Source organism: Scyliorhinus canicula, chromosome 16 (genome assembly GCF_902713615.1).
Source record: "Scyliorhinus canicula chromosome 16, sScyCan1.1, whole genome shotgun sequence".
Classification (NCBI taxonomy): domain Eukaryota; kingdom Metazoa; phylum Chordata; class Chondrichthyes; order Carcharhiniformes; family Scyliorhinidae; genus Scyliorhinus; species Scyliorhinus canicula.
In genome coordinates this window covers 44483332-44505763 of record NC_052161.1, presented here as the reverse complement: position 1 = coordinate 44505763, position 22432 = coordinate 44483332, and the positions used below count along the sequence as shown (strand labels likewise).

The 22432-nt window shown below is 46.7% G+C and overlaps 1 long non-coding RNA gene across 2 annotated transcripts in view; it reads left to right on the top strand.

Moving 5' to 3' along the window:
• Positions 1-1678: 1678 nt before the first annotated feature.
• Positions 1679-22432, top strand: part of LOC119950914 — a 45167-nt gene continuing 24413 nt past the window's right edge. For both annotated transcript variants that reach the window (XR_005457458.1, XR_005457459.1), the window contains exons 1-2: positions 1679-1781; positions 9693-9857. This is a non-coding gene — a long non-coding RNA (uncharacterized LOC119950914). The remainder of the gene's footprint in view (positions 1782-9692; positions 9858-22432) is intronic.

The window sequence follows — 22432 nt, the reverse complement described above, 5'->3', positions numbered from 1 at the left end:
CATATCCTTTCACGCTTCAGTGGCCTAAGTGTTACGTGGCCCTTGCAGGCTGTGTCAACATTTATTGCCCATCCCTAATTGCCCTTGAGGGGTCAGTGTCTTAACCACATTACTGTGGTTACATGTAAGCCAGACCAGGTAAGGATGGCAGATTTCCTTCCCTAAAGGACATTAGTGAACCAGGTGGGTTTTTAGGACAATCGACATTGGTTTCATGGTCACCATTAGACTTTTAATTCCAGGTTTTTATTAATTGAATTCAAATTTCACCATCTGCAGTGGCAGGATTTGAACCTGGGTCCCCAAAGCATTTCACTGAGTCTCTGATTAACTAGTCCAGTGACAATACCACTATGTCACCGCCTACCCATCTATGCCACCGCCTCCCCATTGTAAATATTACTCACATCAAAGAGAGGTAAGTGTGGTGAAAGCAAATGCTTGAGTGATTGGAATGCACTTAGTGCAGATTCATCTCTTTGATGTTTGCGAGAGGTCGGACCATGGCGTTCGGTTCCAGCCTGCCACCAATCCTGATTTTGCCCCAACGCCCGATTTGCCATCCCATCGGGGAACGCATACTGGGCATCCTGGGGATGGAGAATCCGCACAGGGTCCTTAATGTGAAAAGATAAACAAAGCCTAAAAGAAAATCCTGATCGTCTGGAAGAGAATAGATACTGTACAATCATCTAGATTATCTAAAGTGGATAATTGTTTTTCTCTAAATCTCCATGGCTCAATTTAAAACTATAAGTCCATTCTTTAAAAAATAGGTAAGGAAAATATTGCAAAATTGATATATTACCTGGGATCTACTTTTCTATCTTAAATTGCATAATAAAGATCGTGCTCCTTCAGTCATTGCAACCTAATTTTCATTTATAATTGAAAATAAACTGAATTTCCACTGTTCTACTATCAACATAGACAGGAATACTGGAATAGGAGTAGACCATTCAACTATTCACATCTGATCTTCTGTTTAATTAGATTGTGGTTGATTTGTGTCTCAACACCATTTACCGACATTTGCTCTATATTCTTTGTACCTTACCTAGTTTAAAACAAAACCAATCACAGCCTTGAAGACTTCATTTGTCCCCGCATCCATAGCCGGCCAGAAGTGGGAGTTGCCGATGTTGGTAGGAAAGAGAGAGGGTACCTCAGGGTGGAAGAGTTTTGAAAAGGTGAGATTCCAGTTGTCACCGGCAGAGTGGCCTTAATTGGCCCTAAATAATGCTTAATTGGCCAGCTATCACTTGCACAAATTTAACTGTTTTACCTCCGAACTGGCAATTGCCGGCCCATCGGCTGCCAGACCCGCCTCCAAAGCCGTTTACAATGATATTTAGAAGCATGAGCGGTGGTCCATTGACTGTGCAAGGATTTAGGAGGTCACTGTTTGTAAGCCTCGGGCAAGCAAGGCAGGCTTTTCCGGCATATATAAGGATTCATGGGCAGTGGCCAGGGGATTTGAAAATCCTTGAAATGTGTCATCTGGAAGGGTTGGGAATGGTATGACTTGGTGTCTTCAGATCTAATGGTGATGCATGTTTCATTCTGGTGTCTGGCACTGTGGCAATAGTAGTCCCATGACTGGGTGATGATGTCACAAATGGTGTCAGTCAGTGTGACAAAGGTGCCAGATCTAACAACTGTGAAGGTGGTGCTGGAATCTTACACTGCTGGGGAATTTAACTTGTGGGTCTGGAGTATTACTAGAACACCTGGTTTCTGGAAGCTTCTTCCTAATTTGTGGGATGAAACATATTCAAAAGGTATCTTGAAATCTGAGAATACTGAAGGAATAATTAGGAGTGACAGTTTTAAGTCTTAGGTATTCATGGGGAGGGGTCCCAACTGAATTTGCCCAAATCACCCATTACCTGCCCCTGATAATTTTTCAGAGCTGAATTGTTGCACCGCGGTGCCTGTGGCCATGGTCTTTCTGCCACCTCCTTCACAAATGGGAAGCAGTAGTGTTGCAAATTTGCATTTGTGTTAGTGGGCAACACTGTGGGGGCACCTGGGGGTTTACACTGTATTGTTTTGTGAATTTTGTCCAATGTAACTAAAGTAAGTAAAGTTGCCATTGCCCCAGATGACCATAGGCTGCTTTCCCCTTTGAAGGGGAGAACTGACTGGTGGTGATTTAACCTGAGGATCACCACACATCAGGGAGGGGCAAGGTTGAGAAGGTGAGAGCCTTCAATGTAACTAATAATAAAGTAACAGTATACAAGAGCAAAATGCAACGGATGCTGGAAATCTGAAATTAAGAAACAAAAACTTTTAAAACTGCAATAGTTTCTTCCGCTGAAAGACCACTGTCTCCCAATCTTAACTTTGTTTCCCTCTACACATGCTGCTGGCCTGTTCTTGAACTGCTGCAACCCATATTGTGAAAATGAACCAACAGAGCTTTTATTTCTGGATAATAATCCAATGTGCATGAAGTAAAGGCAATGGGTTGGATTAGTCATTTCAGTGGCTAAGTGCGGCTGAAACGGAGAATTCATGGGTGTTTTACAACGCCAAAATCGTCACCGAACCCTCACCGATTCTGGAGCCGGTGAGGTGCTAGCTGTGGCACCGGGTGAAACTCCCGGCTCCCGCGCCAAAAGCGGCCGGAGAATGGCCGGGTCCATGGCCGCGCATGTGCATGACGACGACCTGCAGTGGTCGCGCCGTACAACATGGCGTCGACCGTGCACAGAACCAACCAGCCAAATGCGACCCCACAGGCCACCCCTGGCCACCCCCCAACGATCCCCCCCATTACTCACAGAAGCACCCCCCCAGCCAGCAGCATGGATCCCGGCTGAGTGTGGCAGCACTGGGCACAGTCCGCAACCACCATGTCGGGTTCCTGACCTCTCAGACCACACGTCAACCGGGCAGTCAGGAACTCAGCCCATTGGGGCGGAGCATCGGGGAGGGCCTTCCGATGACGTGTCAATGACGATTCAGCAGCACGTGCAGCACGACGCGATGACGCCATTTCGAAGGGACCAGAGACTCGAAAACCAGAGTCAAACAGGCTACACCCCCGATTTGGCTGTCAGAAGGAATCCTTTGCCCGATTGCCGATTACAATATCGGTGTTGGGCAATGGAGAATCCCTCCCAATATATCTCTTAGTCATGATGGTGTGTGACTTGAACTGACATTTGGAGATTTCTTGTATGGAGATTTCTTGGAAATACTGCTTGAAGAGGGAGACCTTTTAGGAAACCACCTGCAGATCAAAGTTAAAGGTGAAGGAGTGTAGGAGAGTGATGAGGTGGAATTTTACCAGAAATATTTTTAAATGGGACAGAATATGTGATCACCATATTACACCAAAGAATCAGACAAGAGTAGGGAAATTTGATAATAGAACAAAGTTAAAGGCTTTGGACCTGAATGCACAAAGCATTCAGAACAAAATTAATGAGTTAACAGTGCAAGTAGAGGCAAAAGGGTACAACTGGTGGCGATTACTGAGACATGGTTACAAGGATACCAGGTCTGGGAGTTCAAGGGTACTCAATATTTTGGAAGGATAGACAGAAAGGAAAAGGAGTGAGGTGCAGCTTTGCTAGTAAAGGAATGAACCAATGCTGTAGTGAATAATCATATAGGCACTGGAGATCAAGACGTGGAATTAATCTGGGTAGAAATAAGAAATAGCAAAGGAAAGAAGTCCCTGATGGGAATAATCTATAGATCCCAAAACAGTAGTTCTGCAGTGGGACACAGGATAAATGATAAAAATATTGGAGGCTTGTAAGAAAGGCATGCCAATATAATAATAATAATCATTACCATCATCATCATAATAATAATCATTACTGTCACAAGTAGGCTTACATTAACAGTGCAATGAAGTTACTGTGAAAAGCCCTTAGTTGCCACATTCCGGTGCCTGTTCGGGTAAATGGATGGAGAATTCAGAATGTCCAATTCACCTGACAGCACGTCTTTCAGGACTTGTGGGAGGAAACCAGAGCACCCGGAGGGAACCCACGCAGACACAGGGAGAATGTACAGACTCCGCACAGACAGTGACCCAAGCTGGAATCGAACCTGGGATCCTGGCGCTGTGCAGCAATAGTGCTAACCACTGTGCTACTGTGTCGGTGCTATAATTTGCATATAGACTGGATTAATCAAATTGGCAAGAGCCCTCAAGGGTGGGGTTCACTGAATATTTTGGAGATTGTTTTTTGGAGAAATATGTTGCGGAACCAGCCAGGGAGCAGACCATTTTGGATTTGGTATCATGTAATGAGGAGGGATTCATTATTGACCTCATAATTAAGGACCCTCAAGGGAAGAGTGATCATAGCATGATAGAATTTCAAATTCAGTTTGAAGGCAAGAAACTGGAATCCCACACTAACTTTCTGGAGTTAATCAAAGGTAATTACGTAGGCACCAGGACAGATTTGTCCCTTGTAGACAACTAAAAGGTAGGGCAGTTAATGGACAATGGCAGTTGTTTAAGGAGATATTCAATATATGCCAACTAAAATATATTCCAGAGAGGAAGAAAGATTGCAAGAGGGGAAAAAATATCCATGGCTGAGCAAGGAAGTTAAAGTTAACATAAAGACAAAAACAAAGGCATGCCAAATTGCAAAGGCCAGTGGCAGGCTGGAAGATTGGGAAACTTTTAAAGATCAATAAAGGGTTACTAAAAAGGTAATAAAAAGAGCAAAGGTAAATTATGGAAGAAAACCAGGGCAAAATATAAAAAAGGATAACAAGAGCTTCTATAAGTATATAAAAAGGACGAGGGTAGCTAAAGTGAATCTTGGTCCCTTGGAGAATGAGACTGGGGAGTTAATAGTGTGGAACACAGAAATGGCAAAGACACTAAATCAATGTTTAGCCTCAATTTTCATGGTGGAGGACAGTAGTGCCTTCTCAAGAGTAACAGGCAATGCAATAGAAAGGGAGGAAATTAGAAAAATTGTCATCGCTAGGAAAAAGGTACTAAATAAACTATTGGGATTGGAGGCAGACAAGCTTGATGGCCTACATCCTAGGGGGTCTTAAAGGAAGTGGCAGCAGGGATATATGATCCAACGGTTATAATATTCCAAAATTCCCTGGATGTGGGAAAGGTTTCAGTGGATTGAAAAAAATGGTAATGTAACGCCCTTATTCAAAAACGGAGGGAGCCAGAAAGTAGGAAACCAGAGATCAATTAGTTCAACATCTGTCATGGGAAATTTTTAGAATCCATTATTAAGGAAGTAATAACAGTTTTCTCGACAGTCAAAATGCAATCTACCAAAGCCAGTGTGATTTTATGAAGGGTAAATCATGTTTGACTAATTTGCTAGAGTTATTCAAAGATGTTACAAACTAAGTGGATACTGGGGACCTTGTAGATGTGGTATATCTGGGCTTGCAAAAGGCATTTGAAAGGGTGCCGCACAAAAGGTGTTACACAAGGTAAGATTAGCAGGAATTCATTAGCTTGGATAGAAGACTGGCTAACCGACAGAAAGCAGAGTGTCGGGATAAATGTTTTTTTTTCTGGTTGGCAAAATGTAACTAGTGGGGTGCCACAGGGATCGGTCCTCAGGTCCCAACTATTTACAATACATGTTAATGATTTGGATGTAAAGATAAAATATACTATAGCCATATCTGCAGATAACACTAAAATAGGTGGGATAGTAGGTTGAAATTTACAAATGGATATAGATAGGTTAGGTGAGTGGGCTAAAATCTGGCATGTAGAGTCTAATGTGGATAAGTGTGAGGTTATCTATTTTGGTCGCAAAAAATGGAAGGGCAACTTATTATCTAAATGGAGAGAAACTACAGAGTGCTCGGTGCAGAAGAATTTGGGTGTCCTTGTGCAAGAATTGCAGAAAACTAACATGAAGGTACAGTAAGTAATAAGGAAGGAAAATGGAAATCTGGCCTTTATCGCTAAAGGAATAGAGTATAAAAGTAGGGATGTGTTGGTGCAACTGTACAAGGCATTAATGAGACTACATCTGGGGTGTTGTGTACAGTTTTGGTCCCCTTATTGAGGAGGGATGTATTTTCTTTTTAAAACCTTTATAGGTTAGCCTTTATAGGTTATAACCTAGTCGCCACATTCCGGCACCTGTTCGGGTGCACAGAGGGAGAATTCAGAATGTCCAATTTACCTAACAACACGTTTTTCGGGGCTTGTGAGAGGAAACCGGAGCATCCGGAGGAAACCTACGCAGACACGGGGAGAACATGCAGCCTCCAAACAGACAGTGACCATAGCCTGGAATCGAACCTGGGACCCTGGAGCTGTGAAGCAACAGCGCTACTGTGCTACTGTGCTGCCCTATTTGCCTTCGAGGCAGTTCAGTAGAGGTTCACTAGATTGATTCCAGAAATGATAAGGGTTTGTCTTATGGAGAGTGATTGAGCAGTTTAGCCCTATACTCTCTGGAGTTTAGAAGAATGAGAGGAGATCTAATTGAGGTATATAAGATGATAAAAGGAATTAACATAATAGACGTAGGGCAGATGCTTCCTCTTGTGGGACCATTTAGTACAAAAGATCATAGTTTTAGGATGAGGGGTAGCAGATTTAAAACAGAGATTATGAAAAATTACTTCTCACAAAAGATCGTGAATCTGTGGAATTCACTACCCCAGAGTGCGCTGAATACCGAGACATTGAGTTAATTTAAGGAGGAGATAGACAGATTTTTAATTAGTCATGGGTTGAAGGGTTATGGGGAACAGGCAGGAAAATGGAGTTGAGGTCGAGATGAGATCAGCAATGTTTGTCCCGAATGGCGGAGCGGGTTCAAGGGGCTGAATTGCCTACTACTGCTCCTAGCTCTTATGTTCTTAAGTTTTAAATTTATCACAATTTAATGAAACGAGAGTCTCATCCATCGTTAATTCACCACCACCGGTTTCTAATTCTCATGAAATTTTGTGCCCATGTCGCCATTTGTGATCACGGCAAACGCAGGTGGAAAATTGCCCCAGGCAATTGATATGCCAAATTAGCGTCAGGCACCTTGAAAAATAACGGCTGGAGCATCGGAGTGATGGGACCAAATCTATTTTGAAAGCCCTAACACCCCATTAAGTACAAATTGGAGAATTAAATTCAACCCTTTTGTGTGAAATGCCACAAGATGACAACTCGTAATAAAATAAAATCAGAGTAATATATAATAATAAGGACAGAGTGATAATGACTCTAACATGGGTACTTAATTATGTTTAGATACCCTGGTAATGTTATGTCCCCAAACCTTGAGCCCTGTTTCACCTGAATGTGATACTTTATGTGACTCCTGCATGTGGTGTCATAGGAGACATTATTACTACAGGTTTTATTTTCGTTATTCACAATTTCAGAATTCTTTTTACATATTAGGCTGAACTGGACACATTAACAAAGTCCAGAACTGGTTTTGCACAAATATATAGGTGTCTTTACATTACAACTGAATGCTTTTCAATTTCTGACTGCCACTTGTGTCGTTTGAATTTGGAAAGTTGAGACCTACATAAATGCAAATTGTTTTTGAATTGACTGCCAGAGTCACTTTATTCCAGGGAAGAATTGTTTTATTCCAGTATTAGGCTTGACCCTGATTTGAAATTCAGGTTGTATTTTAAGTACAAAGCAAAACTGCTTCACACCAGTGCCACAGTTGCAATATAGATGTGGCCTCAGATTTGTGCAGGCATTTTATAAAGTGTTGTTTTGAATATTGCAAGATGCCTACAGCTCTGTTTCAATTTTTTGCCTCTTCCATTGATGCTCAAACTGGTGAAGGCTGAACCTTCACCAGGAGGGCGCTCCTAAAACATGTGAATGGAAATTCAAATCAATCCTGAACTCCTGGGCTAGTATGGGAGCAGAATACTTTGTGCTCTGTTCCTGTGCACTATTCAATGGAGGTAGGAGAGAGGGAGGAGCATAATGCTACAATGACTTGTATTTATTCAGAGCCGTTAACACAGTAAAACATCCCAAGGTGCATAACAGGAGCATCATCAAACAGGATTTGACACAAAGCCAGAAGAAAAAGTATGTTTTTAGGCATCTTATAAAGGAGAATAGAGATGGGGATGGTGGGGGAAGAGGCTTATGACAACAACTTATATATTTCTTGAGCCTTTAACATAATAAGTGTTCCAGGCGTATTATAAGAGCTGAATTATTTCAAGACCCTACCGGCAAGTTCAATGGTGGGCAGGAGGGGTGGGAATTCAACTGGAGTCCCAAAAGTTGTTTCTATGCCCACGTGAATTTAACACAAGATTTTCTGCCGGTGCTCCCCATTGGCGGATCTGGAAAACCACTTGAGGCTCCGTGAAGCTCAGTTGTATTATGCGAATGGGGTGCAGGTGAATGTCCGACCATACAAGCCTGATTCTCCACAGCACCAGCGGGAATAGACGCCAATGAGAAACCTATTTGGAACAGTATGGCAAGCAGATGTTGGGATTCACCTGAACAATGCCTCAGCCTGCCTCCGGAGTTCAAGATGGAAGCCATTGGCAACCATGGCTCCTCAGAACACCACAGCAGCGGGTGGGGGTGGGGGGAGTGGGGGGAGGGGGAGCGAGTGGGGGGGGAGCTTCTGCTCGTGGACCGTCCCGATTCGGTGCCCTGGAGGAGTCCATTTCCAGCCTCAGAGTGCACACAGAAATCCATCTCACTCTCAGGAGGTTCACATTCTTTCTTTAATAGTAGGTCAATGATGTTGGGCGCCTTTCTAATATGGCGTATTGAAAGGTCAGCACACTACGCACCTGATGCCACAGAGTATGGCACAAAATACTGTTTGCATAATTAATGAGATGGGGGCTGGATGATTTGGCATGTTTCCCCACTGCCCTCCACAGCTCGATGTTCCTACCCCCACCATAGATCTTAATCACCAGATCGGAGATTTCTGCCCAAAACAAATTATGACACAGAGCCACATATGTGGCCAGAGAACTAAAAGCTTGGTCAAAGAGATAAGTTTTAATAAGTGTCTTAAAGGAGCAAAGGAGATGAAAGCGAAGAGGCAAAGGGAGGGAATTCCAGAGCTTGAGGCCTAGGCATTTGAAGGCACAGTTACCAATGATGGAATGATTAAAATTGGGCATTAGATATCTTGGAGGATTGTGGGACTGGTGGAGCTTACAGTGATCGGGCAGGTGAAGACGACAGAGGGATTTGAAAACCAGGATGAGCATTTTGAAATGCAGACATTGCTTGACCAGGCACCAATATAAGTTGACGAGCATAGGGGTGATAGTTGAACAGGACTTGGTGTAAGTTAAGCAGAGTTTTGAGTGGCATATTTACTGAGTGAAAAATGTGGGAGTCCAGCCAGTAGTGCATTGGAATAGCCAACTCCAGGGATAACAAAGGTATGAGTGAGGATTTCATCAGCAGATGAGTGGAGATGTGTGTGAAGTCAGGCAGGCTGGAAATACGCAGTCTTATTGATGGTGCAAATGTATGGTTGGAAGCTTATCTCTGAGTCAAATATGACAGCAGGGCTGAATGTACATATCCTAACGCTGAGCCTATCTCTTTGGGAGGACAAAATTGGAAGCGTGCGGGGCCATATTTTAACATTTCCTTTCCAAGTTCCCTTCCCTGCTGCAATTCTTTTTGGATCGGTTATCGTGGCAGGTTGCAACCTGACACTCATTTGATTCTTTAAAATTTATTGTAGAGACATTTAAAGCCAACTCCAAAATCAAGTGTGGGCGGGTGGATTCCTGAAGATTGTGGGAACCACGCCAGCTAATTCAGTTGCGAACTAGGGGGAAGCCTGCTGTAAAGTCGGGAACCTATTGACAGATACATTTAAAAGCTCTTGCCAACTTCAAGTCATCAGGTAATGGTTTATTATCATTTAAGTACGTTTTCAATGCAGTAATTTGATTTTCACATTGATTTAATGTCCTGACATCTGCTGTGCCTTTGAAGCATTCTTCCAGTATCCACTTGGTACAGAACCCTGAGCCATGTAATAATACTGGCAAGCATTTGAACTGCTCATGAATTCAACGAAAAACAGTCAGGCGTTTAACATTTCCTTTGAAGAAAATTCTCCCTCTTACCTTTTCAAAAAATTGTTAATCAAGAAAATCCAGTGAAATTCCCATTGAAGATACTTTTAAGCTTGTCAAAATAAACACACAGGTAATGAAAAACACTTTAAACACAGATTAAATAATTATAAGGGGGAGTGACATGTGAGAGCCAGAGGACCTAACAACCATGAATTGAACTGGACCAATGTCCTAATAAACTGAATGCAAGCCTTCTAACTAGCCAGCCCTGTCATCGGTCCGCCACCGTTCCTTCCTTCAGCCTGTCTCAGGTGGCGGTGGCCCTGTCTCCAGGCTTTAATTGCTCCTGGTGGTTTCTGGGGCCAGTAAGTCGAGAGTGCTATTATCCTTATGTTTTGTTGAGGATTTAGACAGTAGCAGATGTGAAGTTCATCAGGGAAATTGCCTCTAGCCATGTCTCTTGGCAAAGTCGGGGGGTGACTGTTGAATAGTGGGGGAGGGAAAAATCAAGAATCCCGCTGGGGGAGTTCCGGATCGCACCCATAAATGGCAAGAATATCATTAACCCTAATTTGCATACATTTGAATATCATTAACACAATTGAAGTCGAATGCAACGGCCTCCTAGGAATTACCTGATACCACAGTGAGGCGTTGCGTGGGCATCGTTTAGAACTCATTTTCAAAAATATGAAGCTGCCGCAATGGCTCCTAAAGGAAAGTGAGGACATGAGTAGCCCTTTCCATTTTCCATTAGCAGCTTAAGGACACTGGAGCTGCTGTCCCAGTGCTGTGGGGATGGGGGGGAGGGGCGGAAGAGACCCTTCGGGGGTGTCGGGCATGGTCGGGGCTGAAGTGTTCCAGGTCGGAGGTCACCCCTGGGTCGAGGGGGTGGGGGGAGGGTGAAGGACTTTGTGTCTCTGAGGCCCTCAAGCCATCTTTAAATATTGTGCAGACCCATAACAGGGGCAACCACAGCTGCAGCCTGCCTGTCCTACCAGGATACTTCCAGGATAGAGATATGCTGAGGCTTCTATCCTGAAAGTCAATTTCACCCCTTTGACCGTGAGCTTCACAGCTGAAGGCTATTTCAAATGAGGAATTAGCATTGTTAGTTGTGAGAGCACTTCACGCTCCTCAACTCTCAAGTGTCTCCTCAAAAGCAAAGGTGCCATGTTTCAGAGGGTGATTAGCGCACTGCATGTTCAGCAATCCTTGATGCATCAGCACCTTGGAGGCAGCTGCCAACAATCAAACATGAAAGAGTAGGGCTTCTCTACCGAGGATTCTCCCATGGCCAAAGGGTGAATGAATGAAGGGCAGCTGTGTATGGCCTCCCTAATGTTCCCGGCAGACGCCTGGAGTCTAGGGGCTCCTGATGTGGCCAGGAGTGAATGTGGAGAACAAGGTTTGCCAGCACAACTGGTTCACTAGATGGCACTCTGAGAAAAGGCGGGACAGTCATGGTCGTGGTGGGGAAGGCTTGGGGACTTGAGGGTCCCGGGATGGAAAGCCGAACTGATTGTTGGACTCTCTCCTTCTCCAATTCCTTCCAGAGTTGATCCCATGGGGGCTGCCCATGTTGTGCTTGTGACAGCCAAGGTGGGCAGAAGACATAGAAGGCAGCAGTGACATTCAGAGTGGAGGCGACACCCCATGTGCAGGGGGCTGCTGCACACCCTGAAGACTTGACCACCCCTTAGGCTGAGGAGGAACCCAGAAGGGGAGGCCAGCGATGGCCCAAGGTGTACAGGTGTCATTGGTCATTCAATGAGCTTACGGACGCCATGCCGCAGAAGACCCATGGTCACAGCATCCCATGGAGGAGGAGGACACTCGCTCCCGGTGGCCGTGATGGTCACTGCAGTCTTAAATGTTCACAACACCGGGTCATTCCAGGGTTTGAGTGGGGACCTGTGTGGCATATCACAGTCATTTTTTTAAAAATTAATTTACGAGATGTGGACGTCACTGGCTAGGCCAGCATTTATTGCCCATCCCGAATTGATCTTAGCAGGTGGTGGTGAGCTGCAGTCTTGAACCGCTACAGTCCCTGAGGTATAAGTACACCAACAGTGCTGTTAGGGAGGGATGTCCAGGATTTTGACCCAGCAACAGTGAAGGTACGGTGATATGTTTCTAAGTCGGGGTGGTGGTGAATGACTTGGAGGAGAACCTTCAGGTGGTGGGGTTGGTTCCCAGGTATCTACTGCTCTTGTCCTTTTAGATAGTAGTGGTTGTAGGTTTGGAAGGTGCTGCCTAAGTAACCTTGGCGAGTTACTGCGGTGCATCTTGTAGATGGTACACAAGGCTGCCATTGTTCGTCGGTGGTGAAGAGATTGAATTTTGTGCAAGGAGTAACAATTAAGTGGGCTGCTTTGTCCTGGATGGTGTTGAGCTTCATGTGTGCTGTTGGAGCAGCACTGATCCAGGCAAGTGGAGAGTATTCCATTACACTCTTGACTTGTGCCTTGTAGATGGTCATCAGGAAGTGAGTTACTCGCCATAAGATTCCTAGCCTTTGACATGCTCGTGTAGCCACAGTATTAATATGGCCAGTCGATTCTGTTTCCGATAAATGGTAACCCCCACGATGTTGATTGTGGGGGATTCATTGATGGTAATTGAATGTCAAGGGGTGATGCTTAGATCCTCTTTTGTAGGAGATGGTCATTGCTTGGTACTTGTGTGGTGCGAATGTACCTTGCCCTATGCCAAACCTGGATATTGTCCAAGTCTTGCTGTATTTGGACAGAGACTGCTTCATTATCTGAGGAGTTGCGAATGGTGCTGAACATTGTGCAGTCATCAGCAAACATCCCCGCTTCTGACTTTATGATGTAAGGAAGGTCAGTGATGAAGCAGCTGAAGATGGTTGGGCCTCAGACACTACCCTGAGGGACTCTTGCAGTGATGTCCCTGAGTTGAGATGATTGACTTCCAACGACTATAACCATCTTCCTTTGTTCCATAATATGACTCCAACCAGAGGAGAGCTTTCCCCGCAGTTGCTAGACTTCTAAACCACCCTCTTGATCTGATCTCTTCACACATCTTCTCTACTGAATAGTACTTAACTCCTTTATGCTTCACCCGATGCCTGTGTCTATGTATTTACATTGCGTATATTATGTTTGCTGTATGTATATGTATTCATATACGGAATGATCTGTCTGAACTGTACGCAGAACAATACTTCTCACTGCAGCTCGGTAAACGTGACAATACACAAATCCTGATTTCCATTGACTCCAGTTTTGCTAGGGCTCCTTGATGTCATATTTGGCCAAATGCTGCCTTGATGTCAAGAGCAATCATTCTCACCTCACCTCCGGCATTCAGCGCATCCGCCCACAGGTGCACTTGAGAGGTGACAGATGCTCTGTATGTCAGGGATCAGACTTTATCACCTTTGAGCTTGGCCAGGCCCACCAAGATGCCTGGGCTGCAGGATTTGCTGCTATTGCTGGATGCCCCAGTTCCAGGGGAGGGATCAATGGCAGCCATGTCGCTCTACAAGCACCAGTGCATCAGAGAGTGCCCTATAGTAACAGGAAAGGGTTCCACTCCCTGAATGATCAGATTGTGTGCAACCACCGCCTTAGAACCATGCACGTGTGTGCCCGTTACCCTGGGAACGTGCATGACAGCCACATCCTGGGGCACTCGGAGATCCCCGGTGTCTTCAAGGAGCACCTCAGGATGACAGGTTGTGCCATGGGGAACAAGGGTTACCCGCTCAGGTCAAGGCTGAATACGCTGGTGTGGAGGACTGATAACGAGGTGGAGTCCCGTTATAATGAGGCCCCGTTGCCACCCGTGCTGTCATTGAATAATGCATCAGCCTGCTCAAGATGCATTTCCTTTTTTTTATAAACCTTTTATTGAGTCATTTATAATTTTGACATTTCAACATATTAACATTCTAAATAACAGGGCGGTCCAGCACATGCAAAAACCCCAGAGTAACCACCCAACTTCCCCCCAATTTCACTGCCATGCCTCCCCTTTCCCATCCCCCCCATTCCCTCCTCCCTTCTGCTGACGGTCACTTTTCCTGAAAGAAATCGATGAACGGCTGCCACCTCAGAGCGAACCCCTGTATTGAACCCTAGCCTAAGAAACCCTGCCATGTCACTGACTCACACCCCCGACTTTGGAGGCTCCGAGTCCCTCCAGCCCAGCAAAATCCGTCTCCGGGCCACCAGGGAGGCAAAGGCCAAAACGTCAGCCTTTCTCCTCCCTGGGTTTCCAGGTCTTCCGTTACTCCAAATATTGCCACCTCTGGGCTCAGAGTCACCCTCACTCTGACATGACATCTGAGAATCCCTGCTAAAATCCCCTTAGCTTCGGACATGCTTAAAACATATGTTCATGATTCGCAGGACTCCCCCCCCCCCGCACCGACTACACCTGTCCACCACCCCCTCAAAAAACCTACTCTCCGGGCCACAGTCATATGAGACCTGTGGACCACTTTGAACTGGATCAGGTTAAGCCTGGCACACAACAAGGATGCATTGACTCTTTTCAGGGCCTTCTCCCATAGCCCAACTTCCGACTCCCCTCCCAACTTGTTCTCCCACTTCCCTTTCACCTCCCCAATTGGGAACCCTTCCATTCCATCAATTCCTTGTATATTTCCAAGACCACCCCCTCCCCCCCGCCCCTTCCCAACCCCTATTTTAGACATCATCTTATCCTGCAGTCCCCTTAGAGGGAGGCGAGGGAAGCTTGGAACCTGCCTCCGGCCAAAGTCCCGTACCTGCAGGTACCGAAATCTGTTCCCACCCGGCAACTCCACTAGCTCCTCAAGGCTCGGGAACCCCTCCTCAATGAAGGGATCTCCAAACCTTTCAATCCCCACCCAGCCAACTCCTTAAGCCCCCAGCACCCCGGAGCGAACCAGTGATTGTCACAGATCGGTGACCACACCAACACCCACTCCAGTCTCATATGCTGCTTCCATTGCCCCCACACTCTCAGGGCTGTCACTACCACTGGGCTTGTGGAGCACCGAGCCGGCGAGAACGGTGGAGGTGCCGTTAACAAAGCCTCCCACACAGACCCCTTCCCCTACTACCCACTTCCTAACCATTGAAATATTAGCCGCCCAGTAGTTAATAAAGTTCGGAAGGGCCAAGCCTCCCTCCTCGCACCCCCGCTCAAGGACCTTCTTCACCCTCGGGGCCTTACCAGCACATATAAAACCCGAGATCGTTGCGTTCACTTTCCTAAAAAATGCTTTGGGGATAAAGATTGGGAGACACTGAAACACAAAGAACAATCTCAGGAGAACTGTCATTTTCACAGTCTGTACCCGCCCCGCCAATGAAAGTGGGAGCACGTCCCACCTTGGGAGGTCCCCTTTCATTTGCTCAATCACCCTGTCCAAATTTAATTTATGAAGCTGCCCTCAGTCCCTTGCCACCTGAATCCCCAGATACCTAAAACTCCTTTGCACCATCTCCCTCAGTCTCCTCTCCTGCCCCCTTGTCTGGATCGAGAAGACCTCGCTCTTGCTCATGTTTATTTTTTAACCTGAGAACCGACCAAATTCCTCCAGTATTCCCATAATTCCTGCAATCCCCCCCAATGGGTCTGTTATATACAGGAGCAAATTGTCTGCATACAGCAAGACCCTATGCTCCACCTCCCCCCCCCCCCCCTTACTATCCCCCCCCAAATGTTCCTAGTGCTATTGCCAAAGGCTCTATTGCCGGGGCAAACAGTAGTGGGGAGAGTGGGCACCCCTGCCTTGTCCCCCTGCACAGACTAAAATACCGCGACCAAACCCAGTTGGTCCTTACATTCGCCACCGGTGCCTGAAAAAGCAACCGGACCCAATCCAGAAATCCCTGCCTGAATCTTCCCAGGACATCCGACAGGTACCTCCACTCCACTCGATCAAAGGCCCTCTCTGCATCCATGGCCACCACCACCTCGACCTCGCTCCCCTCCGCAGGCATCATTATCACATTTAGGAGCTGTTTAATACTGGACGTCAGGTGTCGTCCCTTCACAAATCCCGTCTGGTCCTCCCCTATTACCTCCGGGACTCAATCCTCTAAGCATGTGGCCAAGATCTTTGCCAGCAATTTTGCATCCACATTGAACAGGGAGATCAGCCGATACAACCCACAACTCTCCGGTCCTTATCCAGCTTCAAAATGAGGGAAATCGATGCCTGCGATAACGTTGGGGGAGAGCACTCCCAGCTCCTTGGACTCATTAAAAGCATTTACCAGGAACGGCCCAAGCAACCCGGCAATGTTTTTATAAAACTCAACCGGGTATCCATCGGGTCCCGGGGCCTTACCTGATTGCATCGCCCCCAACCCGTCTATAACCTCCCAAGCCCAAGTGGGGCTCCCAAGCCCTCGGGCAACCACCGTCATCAACCCTCCTCCTGCTCCAATTTGAAAGTCCCCTCCCCGTCAGTAGAGGTGTATGTCGGAAGCGGAGTCCAAGGCCTTGCGGATGAGCTGCTTAACGATGTGCACCCTTTTTTCAACTTGTCCAGTTTCAACAGGTGACATGCCTGAAATTGTAGCTCTTGGCAAACGTGGACCATTCTTGACTGTGGAAGCACGGGTCATTGTCGCTCATGACAGTGTTCGGGATGCCATGCCGTGAGAATGTCTCTGTAAACGCTTTGATAACGGTCCGTGAGGTGAAGTCTGGCAGCTTCAGCACCTCAGGATAGTTCGAAAAGTAATTGATGATAAAGATATAGTTGCGGCCATTCATGTGGAATAGGTCAATGTCAACCTTGGAGCACGGAGAGGTCTCTAGATCATGTGGTTGGAGCGTCTCCTTGCTCTGCGCTGGTTGGAACCTCTGACAGGTTTCGCAGTTCAGGACCATGTCCGTGATGCCCTGGTTGATGCCAGGCCAGTCGACAGCTTGCCGGGCCCTGCGTCTGCACTTTTCTATGCCCAGGTTTCCCCCATGAATCTGCCGCAGCACCATGCTCTGGAGACGTAGCGGGATGACTATCCTGTCCAGCTTGAGCAGGATGCCGTTGATCAGCGTCAGGTCGTCCTTGAAAGATTACCCATTGCTGAGGTTGTGGATGACTCGCTGCAACAGGGGGTCTTTGGCCGGCTCTTCTCGGATGAGAACGATCTTCTTATCTGTTGCCGAGAGAGTGCCTGCACACAGTTGTACCTGCAGTTCAATATGCTGGATGATCTCCAGTAGTTCACTGGGTGAGTTGACGGTGTGGGACAATGCATCGGCGATGGTGAGCTCCTTGCCAGTTGTGTACACCAAATTGAAATCATACCTCCGGAGTTTGAGCAGAATTCTCTGTAAATGAGGCATCATGTCATTCAGGTCCTTTTGGAGGATGTGGACCAGAGGCCTACGATCCGTCTCAACAGTAAATATTGGCAAGCCGTAGACATAATCATGAAATTTGAGGATGCCGGTGACAAGATCTAAATATTCCTTCTCAATCTGCGCATATCTTGTCTCAGTGGGTGTCATTTCCTGTGATGCTACTGGTACCCAGATGACGTGTTGTCTCTTCGAAGCAACACCTCCCCAATGCCATCCTGACTTGCATCTGTGGATATCTTGGTCTCTCGGTCTGGGTCAAAGAATGCAAGGATAGGTGCAGTGCTGAGCTTGGCTTTCAGCTCCAGCCACTCTGTTCGGTGCTCCGCCTTCCACTCAAAGACGGTTGATCTTTTAACCAGGTTGCGTAGGGCCGTGGTGTGTGTGGTCAAATACGGGATGAACTTGGCAAGGAAATTGACCATTCCCAGGAAGCGCAGTACTGCCCTATTGTCCTCGAGGACTTTCATTGCCTTGATTTCTTTAATTTCGTCTGTGTCCGGGCGCACACCGTGTCACAAAATCTGATCACCAGGAACTTAAGCGTGGATATCCCAAAACAGCACTTGGACCTGTTGCGCTTGAGGCCATGTTCATGTATGCGTCAGAATACTTTCTTGAGTCGCCACACACGTTCCTCTGGGGTTGTGGACCAGATTATGATATCGTCAACGAAGACACAAACCCCTTCTATTCCCTCCATCATCTGTTCCATGATGCGATGGAAAATCTCTGATGCCGAGATGATGCCAAATGGCATTCGGTTGTAGCAAAATCTGCCAAAAGGCATGTTGATGGTGCAGAGCCTTCTGCTGGATTCTTCAAGTTGGATTTGCCAAAATCCTTGGGATGCATCTAATTTTGTGAAGAAGCGTGCGTGTGCCATCTCACTCGTGATTTCTTCCCTCTTCGGGATGGGGTAATGTTCCCGCATAATGTTTTTGTTTCAATCCTTGGGGTCAATGCAGATGCGTAGGTCCCCCGAAGGCTTCTTTACGCACACCATCGAGCGGTTCCCAGTCGGTTGGTTCAGTGACCTTGGAGATGATGCCTTTTTGTTGTAGACTCGTGAGCCCTGCCTTCAGGTGCTCTCTCGTCGTGATGCATGGACCACTGGCTTGGCATCAGGCCGCAGTAGAATCTTGTACTCATATGGCAGCATGCCCATCTTGCGAAATGCATCTGGGTACTGGGTTAGGATGACGTCGATGCTGGTCTGAAGATCCGAATGGCGTCGTGGTGTAGACCCTTTGAATGAGGTTCAGTTGCTTGCAGGCGTGTGCACCTAGCAGGGACACCCTGTCTGGTTTAACAATCTCGAAGCGTAAGCTTGCTTGTGTGTGTCAGCTAGACACCTGCAGATGGCAGGACCCCAGGGCCTTGATTGCATTTCCATTGTAGTCCAGGAGTTTGCAGGCAGCTGGAAGGTTGTGGGGGGTTCTTGATTCTCTTGAAGTCCACCTGCGAAATAAGGTTGGTGGAGGCACCTGTGTCCAGTTTGAACTGGATGGGGCAGTGGTTGACCTTCATCACTGCATGCCATTCGTCCTCGGAATCCACGGCCAGGATTGATTGGAATCGCGATGTGTCCGGTGTGGCGTATTCACACTTCGTAATAATGCCCACTTGGTAAGTGTTGTCCAGGTATTCATCATCTGGGTCCATCGCATTTCCTGGATCAGAGTCATGCATTCGGTGTTGCACACTTCTGATGCGCCGCTGTCAGAATTGGGAGCGCTGGCTCCTGACTGGTGGTGCAGATCCGCACAGGGTTGCATAGTGGTTTGGTTTCTCACAGTTTAAATAGCGTTTGCCTCCTGCAGGGCAGTTATTTTTAAAATGAGCGGTGCTGCAGTTCGCACACGACATGACGTCGGCGTCATGCCGCTCAGTGCGTCGTTGCGCATGCGCGGTGCGGTTCTCGGACGTCTGCATCTGCGCAGTGCGGTTTTCGGCCATTTCATGTTCCCGATCACATTGCACATGAGTCGGGCCCCCCGGAAAATCACGCAAAATGGCTGCTTTCGTCAATGTGAAGACGTTGTATCCGGGAGATGGCCTGAACACTCTCCATCTCGTGGGAGGTGTGTTTTTCACTTTCTGCCGTTTTGTACTGTGAATAACGATTTTTAGAGTGCTCATGCACAGTACACGTTTCAATCCAGAGGATCAGAGTGGACTCCAAAAATAATTTGGTTTCTGATCATGGAGTCAGTGATATCACCGAAGTTGCAGGATTGCACTAGCAGTCTAAGGTTAGTTATATAGGAGTTGAAGGATTCGTCTTTACCTTGCATCCTCTGCTTGAAGATGTAGCGCTCGAAGATTTCATTGGTGTCCACCTCGCTGTGGCTGTCAAATTTGTCCAGGATGGTTTGGTACTTTGTTTTGTCCTGTCCTTTGGAAAAGTGAAAGGAGTTGAAGATCTCTATCGCATGGTCACCCGCAGTGGTAAGTAGAAGAGCTATCTTCTGAGCATCGGTCGCGCCATTGAGGTCGAATACTTCCACGTATAGTTGAAATTTCTGCTTGAATGATCGCCAGTTGGCACTAAGATTGCCGGTGGTCCTGAGCTGATGACGAGCCTGAATCTTGTCCATTGTGCCTGTATTCAGTTGCTGATTGTCACGCATCTTGCTGAATTGAACTAAATAGATTGAACAGTCAGTCATGGTATCATGTGTTGTTTTGCATAACACAGGCTGCTACTTGATGCAGTCTTAAGTAAAGGATGCTCCAGACTCTGAAATAAGCTCAATGTGTTTATTGAACTAATAACACAGTTTTCAAATGAGTTTGACTCTCTGCTAATCTAACTGTAGTAACTCAGTCTAACAGTACCAGCTTGTTCTAAGCCATGTGCTGAGGTGTGATGCTGCTGATCAACCCTGTCTAACTCTCTAGATGTCTGTCTATGGAAAGAGGCAGAGTGTGAGTGCCTGATCCCTTTTCTAGTGTTTATGTCATGCCGCCTTGTGGTGATGCCACCTCTGAGTGTCCTGACTGACCATTGGTTGTGTCCTATGCTGAGTGTTCATTGGTTGCATGTTTGATTGCTGTCACTCCTGGATGTTCCTGTACACCAGATTGTGCTCCCAAAGCCTGTCCACTAATGTCACCCACCGAGGTATGTTATTTGTGCTGGCGTAAGGTACAGGTGACAGCTGTGGCACCTAGCCAGTGGTCTCCTCGGAGCTCTCCTCCAAGGTATCTTCTTGGGTAGCAGGAAAGGCGGGGGGGGGGGGGGGGGGGGGGGGGTCGACTCTGGATGGCCGGGCCCCATCAGATGGTGAACCTGTGAGACAATGGACATGTGGTCAGTGAGAGGGAAAGATCATTTTGTCTGACATGAACAATTCACATGAGACAGGTCATCTGCATGAAGGGATAGTGGATCCTCACCTCTCTGGTACTGGCCAACATCACTGTCAGTGACTGCTCTCTCCTGGGACAACCCCGTGATTTCCCAGGCCCATTCCACAGAATGGATGGGTAATCGAATCTATGGGATTCCACCCCTGACTTGACCTTTTGCCGTTCATTATGGGCTATCTTCTTCGAAGGGGACAAAGAGAGGGCAATGTGAGCCACATGCTTGTGTCAAAGGGATCTATAGGTCTTTGGAGGTAGCATGTGTGGGCACTGCACCTGTACATAAAGGGGTTGTGCAGTGGATGCAAAGGGGCTCTGAGGAACAAGCACAATGTAGGGAGGGTGCAAGGCGACAGCCAGTTGATGGGGGGGGGGGGGGGGGGGGGGGGGGGTGGAGGAGGGGAGGTGGTGTTTGGGAATTTGAAGGGTGGCAGGCAGAAGTGATGTCAGGAGAAAGGTGGTAACTTACCCTTGCAACTCACTGGAGGTCATTGGTCTTCTTCCAACATTGGACAGCGGTCCACCTGGTCATGCTGTCCAAACTAACAGCCGCTACGACAGCCTCCCAGGCGGCATTGTTGACACAGCTGCTGGGCCTCCCTATCTCTCATCCACAGCGTTGAGAAGCCTTGAGAGGTCACCATACCCAAAGCGAGGAGCAGGTTTGCGGGCTGCCATTCTTGTGTGTTGACTGGGAGTAGGTGGTGAGGGAGCATTTAAAAGCAGCTCTCCCTTGTTAGCAGCGAACTGTCGAGAGTCTCATGGGGGCTCATTTTTGGCCCTGTGTCGTTGAATATGGGCCGTGATCTCACCAACACAGCCAACACAAAACTCCTGCCAAACGCAGCCAAAACTTGAATCCGCTGAATCGTGCCCTACATCACACCTATGCTGCAGTTATAGCATAAATACATCAAAACATCCCAAGCATGCCAGACTTTAGAATTTCATGCAATAAAAGCTGCAAAACGTTTAAATGTGAATGCATTTATTCAGAGACTCAGACCCTGAAATTCTACAGAAGATCTACATGTTTCCTGCCATAATTCTCATAGGGTACCAATGGCACCTCGGGAACAACATGAACACAGCTACGGCGGCTAGTGGAGACCCTGAGGAATTTCAAGAACGTCCAGCTTTGTTTGACGTCTTAAAATAATTCTCTCAGCACGCCCATAACTTCTGAAATAAAATTTAGATTTACCATTGAAATAATTGTAACTTTGAGTTTTTTAGAAGCTGCTTTTTGTTAACTTCATTTTTTTAAGTCAAGCAAAAGTCAAAATGAATATTACTGAACGGTTTCATTCACGCGTATCAATGGTTGAATAAACCAAATTCAACAAAATGCCAAGCAATTGTTCAGAATGCTCTCGAACACTACACAGAGCAGACAGCAACAAAATGGAAAAATGCATTTTCTACATGTAACCTCTAATGCAGGCTGCAAGGCAGTTCTTTGATGAACACATGAAATAGAAAAAGAGAACGCTTTAATCTGTTTCAGTGTAGGTAGTGATTCATAAAATCCCTTGATTTCCATATGAAGAAAAATTTTTCCAGATGGCCTAGAGGTTTCCTGTTGTAAAGTTTTTTTTTTAAAAAACCCTCCATTCTTGGGCATTTTTCAGAAGTAGATATATTGCTTTGCACATTTCATTTCAGCATCATTTAGCTAAAGAAG